Source organism: Arachis ipaensis, chromosome B09 (assembly GCF_000816755.2).
Source record: "Arachis ipaensis cultivar K30076 chromosome B09, Araip1.1, whole genome shotgun sequence".
Classification (NCBI taxonomy): Eukaryota; Viridiplantae; Streptophyta; class Magnoliopsida; order Fabales; family Fabaceae; genus Arachis; species Arachis ipaensis.
The window spans coordinates 52,385,791-52,391,408 of NC_029793.2; positions in this window are offsets into that span (position 1 = coordinate 52,385,791).

The window sequence follows — 5,618 nt, forward strand, 5'->3', positions numbered from 1 at the left end:
TTAAACTCAATATATAAAATAACTAGGAAGAATAAAACAACAAAAGGGACACCAAACTTAATTTCAGAAATTAAGAGAAAAAAATTTAAATAAAATAAATCAAAAAAATTATTTTATTTAAAGAAATAAGTTAAATCAAATTAAAGCAAGAACGCCTAATCTAAGTAATCAAACAACCAATAGTTTTTAATCACAGTCAATCTCCGGTAACGGCGCCAAAAACTTGGTGCGGAATCTAAAGTCCACAAAATAACCGACAAGTGAACCGGGTCGTACCAAGTAATACGTCAGGTGAGTGAGGGTCGATCCCACAAGGATTGATGGATTAAGCAACAAAGGTTAAGTGATTTACTTAGTTAGACAAATAGAAAAGAGTGTTGAGATTTCAAATGCATCAAACAGTAATTCAGAGAATCAGAAAACAAGTAGTAAATTGAGGTGAAATATATATGGAGAAAACAGTTAAGGCTTCAGAGTTATCTATTTTTCATATTGACTTTTCTTACTAACTATTTTAATCATGCAAGATTTAATTCATGGCAAACTATAAGTGACTAAACCCTAATTCCTTAGATCTTTTTAGTCTCCTCAGAACCTTCATTAACTGCTAATTCCTTGATCACTTAATTCCAATTAGAAGGTGAAGTTCAATTCTAGTTTATATGCCACAGAAATCATAATTACCCAAATATAAGAGGATTATATGTCATGTATCCCGTTAAGACCAGATAATTAGTGATTTAGGAGAATATGTTTTCAAGCTGTTGTTCAAGTAAAGAGCTTTTTCAAGTTATACAAGAACTCAGTTAGAACAAGGGTCATATTTCTGTTCCACCCAAATTCATAAAATAAAGAACAAAAACAATTCTTGAATTATAAATTAGTACATGAATTAAAATAGAAAAATAATAGTATCAATCCATACAATAGACAGAGCTCCTAACCTTAACAGTGGAGGTTTAGTTGCTCATGGTTCAAAGAGAAAAACTAGGATTTGTAAAACTGTAAAGTACGGAATGAGGTAGAAGAGAAGAGAAGAACTCGAAGGGCTGATTCTTTTCCCTTTTATATCTAATCCTAATTAATGTAAAATATATTTCCTAAAAACTAAATAATATCTTTTCCAAATTTTAATAATAAAAGTTAAATCAAATTTGCAAAACCTTCACGTGTAATGCATCCTGGGACGAGTGGGGACCATTGGACTCATTAAGGTTGACGCCGAACTTGAAGAACTTCAAGTTTGGCATGGAGAAGGCAGCGTTGCTTTCTCTTGCTTTCCTTGAGTTGATGCCGAACTTGAGAAACTCAAGTTCGGCATGGAGATGGCAGTACGATTTCTCTTTGGAGGCCTTGAGCTAGCGCCAAACTTGAGCTTCCTCAAGTTTGGCGTGAAGTGGCCCATACGAAATGGAAGAAAAGGGTATACTATTATATATTGTTGGAAAGCTCTGGAATCACGTCAATTTGTGAAGTTGAGATGCGAGTTGTGTTGGTACATGTGATATTTATGTTGATGTTGAGATTGAGGATGAGTAAAGGTGAAGGAAAATGTGGTAAGTTTGGTGTAAAATGACATAAAGGGTTGATTTTGATGATAAATAGAGTTTGGAATGGTTTGGTATGGTTTTGGTTGTGTTTTATGAGAAGTTGTGGAAATTGTGAATTTTGGGTAAAAGTTGGTTTTTTGGTGAACTTTGTTTGATTATAACTTTTGCCTCGGTTTTCAAAATTTGATGAAACTTATCTGGAATTAAGGATCTTTGAAAATCCTTTTAATCAATATAAAGTTTGTGAAATTTGGAATTTTGTAGAGGAAGTTATGATCATTCAAAGTTAGTGTTAAAAATCTGAAATTCTGCAAAGTTGCAGAATTTCAGGATTTCTGATATGTGCGCACGCACAACCCTGCGAATATCTTATTCTGTGCGGACGCACAGACCTGTGCGTACGCATAGGCAGGAAAAGGCTCTCTGCTTGCAACGTTAGCACAGCTTGTGCGCGAACACATCAATGAAGAATTGCAACCTGTGCGTACGTGCGTACGCACAGCCCTGTGCGCACGCACAAGTCGGGAAGGGTCGTCTGTTGGGGGTGCTAGCACACCCTGTGCGAGTGAACAGACATTACAAGTTTTAGTACCTGTGTGTATGCACAGGGTGTGCGTACGCACACTTTCAAATTCTTCCTGGGCGTGCACACGCACACCTCTGTGCGTACGTACACGCCCTGTTTCACAAATTTAAACTTTGTTTTCAACTATTTCACCTTTCCAACAAAATTTTAAGCTTCTATAACACCATTTTAAGGCTTTTGGGCTTAATTTTGAGTATGGAAATATGGAAAATAAGCTAAGGGTTTTAGATAATATTATTTGGAAAAATTAGAGAACGGAGGCCTAGGTTTCTGGTGTGTTGGGGATGGTTTGATGGTATGTGACGAAAGGTTGATGTATAAGATGAGATTTGAGGAACTGTTGAGTTCGGGATGAAAATGTGAATTGACAGTGGTTGAGATGAGTCGAGGACTCGAAGGAGTGATGAGGAATTACTGATACGTTGAAAATATTTTCTGAAAAACCACTGTACTACTATTTTATATTGAGATTATGAGACGCTATGCGCTCGGCAGGGACGTGTGGTTGGATCCCGCCTATCGAGGTAGCGGCGGCGGCGTAAGGGCGGTGGTTCGTCCCGCTTGCATTGAGATGCAAGGTCGGTGGCAAGAGTATCCCTCTCGCATCCCTTAGATTAATAGAGCGTGCAGGCACAAAACCCTGGACAGTGATCCGAGCACTATATCTCGGGGGTTCCCATATGATGATTCCAAAGGACGACATCTCCATGGAGATGTGTCGGGTTGGCAGTTGAACCGACAATGTGATATCACAGCCAGTAGGGCAGGCATTAATCATGTGCATCTTCTATATGTTTGTTTGCTTTGCCGACTTGTAATTGTATGCCTATTTGTATAACATGTCTAAATGCTATTTGAGTTACTTGCTTTATATGCTTCTACTTGTGTATTACTTGCATTGTATATAACTGTGTTTTCTACTGGGATTGAGGAGGTTCGGAAGGCAGTGGCGATGGGATCGCATGGAGGATAGGTTGGGAAAGGCTGTGGGACAACGGTGTTTGGTTAGAATAGAAATCCCTAAGATAGAGTACCCTGTTTACTTATGATAAGGTTTATATTATCATGCTTTATTGTTTTAGTATGCCTTAAGATTGGAATCTCGTAATGGATATGGAGTCTAGGATTGCCTTCGGTGTTCCGAGGTCTTATATCCTACATCACTGGGCACTGTTACCATACTGAGAACCTCCAGTTCTCATACCATATTTCTGTTGTGTTTTCAGATGCAGGTCGTAACCCACCTCGGTGAGTTGTTTGGTTGGTGACAGAAGCGGAGGATCCGGATACTTCTTTTGAGTTATTTTATATTTCGTTTTGCCTAGAGGCATGTATTGAGAGAACAAACTTGTATAAGCCATTCTAAACTTCAGTTTCCTTTTTGTCTGTATATTTGGTTAGCCGGCTTAAACTCCACGGGCCGTGGCTAGTTTCTTATGATATTACACTATTATACTATTATCTTTGTTTATACCACATCTATTTCTTGTGCTTTAAGTTAGACGCTTCATTAGTACGTTTTACGCTTTTAAAATCCTATTTTTGAGTTATATCTTTCATCGGGCTTCTAGATTATATTATTCTTTCTATATATATACTAGGTATGAGCTTAGAACTGTCGTAATCTCTGATTAACCTTTGCCTTAGACGCGAGGTAAAGCTTAGGCTAATTAGGGTGTTACAGGCCATGAGCTCATGTGTCAGTTTGTTGCCCGATTCCTAACACTGGTCCTGAGATAAGCGTTTTGTATCGTTGTCCCTATCTCAACCAACCTCCCCTTCATGAGTGTTACGCATCGCCGTCCTCATGGGGGAAGCTTCTTTTCGGTCTCTAGTGAGCGTTACGCATCACCATCCCACTGACCCATCCCTATAGTATCAAGTGAGTGTTACGCATCGCCGTCCTCACTAGACACTTGGCACTAAGGCCCAAACAGCACTCAATTTCTTTTCAATTTTTGCTTTCTACTCTATTGCGGTAGAGATCCCTTTAACTAATGCCTTCTTTTCTATCTGCTCTGCTCTACTATGGTAAACGTTCATTATAATCTTTTCAGTCACTGCTCTCTGCTCTTCTTTGGCAGAGATCATTTTACTTAATACATTCTTCTCTTTTTGTTCTTTTTCTTTTCTTTTCTTTCTTATCTCTCTTCTTTTTTTTCTCTTCTTTTCTTTCCTATCACTCCATAATATAAATTATCTTCGTGTTATTCCCTCGCATTTTTCTAAGTGTCTTATAAAAAAAATTATAAAGTACTTTAATTAAGTCTGTATTCTCTAAAGCTTTTAAAATTATTTTGTTTACTCTGCTCTGACTTAAAATAATATTAATAATGTCTTACTAGATAATATTTTTAATAAAATAATAATAACAATAATACAAATAAGATATTTTAAATGGCAAATAAATAATATTTATATCTATTCTTAAAAATTAAAAGCTTTACGAAGCTAAGTTTTTAATTTTTAAACTCTTGTTATCTATGTTTTAAACTTCAAACTTTTAAATATTTTATTTTTAACTCAATATTTTTATAAAATTATATTTGAAACCTCACTCATCTCAGTATTTATAAAAGTAACCCTGAACTTTTATAAAATACTCATTTTTACTCCCGTACTTTATTTATTACCCAAAATACCTGAAAATTTATATAATTACAAATTGTATCTCGATTTTTATATACAAATATAATGTTTCCCTTCAAACATAAAGTTTAAATACTAATCTTTCTCTTATACCAAAACTTAAACCCTTAACCATTTCCTTTCAAAATACTACTTGTATTTTAATTCATTTATGAGTTTTTTGGCTACCGATTTTTCACAGCTTTTAATTTAATCTTTCAACCACCAAATTTCATCAATTTTCTCAATATTCAAGCTTAACAACAGCCCTCAAATACATCAAAAACAGTTTAGTTCTTATCAGATCTATAATGGACGAACTGTAAAGCATCAAAATCAACGAGATTCAACAAAACTTTAAGCACAAAATTATAATTATCAAACCAACAATCACACATCAAGAATACATTTAATTCACATTAAAATTACCAAACTCTATTTCCGTACAAAATTAAAATATTCGAAGCTCCGAAGAAGTTTTCTGATCGAGCTGTCGAAGCAAAAAACGTCAGAAATTACATATGTCTCCCAGAACTTCAATTGGCCGAATTTAAGGAAAAGGGAAGTTACGTCACCATCAACTTCTACTAAACAAAAATGACACCAACATATAGAAAAAGAAGATACAAATACTTTTATCGGATTAATTTTTTAATTAGAGTTACGAAATCAAGAAATCGAACGCCAAAGATCAAAAGCTCCATAGATTCTCATTCTCTCTCTCCATCGGTCTTCTTTCTTTTTCTTTCTTCTTTGGATTCGGTCACATTGAAAAAAAATGGGTGAGATGATGATTAATTAGGTAAAAGGTAATTAAATGTCATGCTTTATTTTTATATATATATATATGCCAT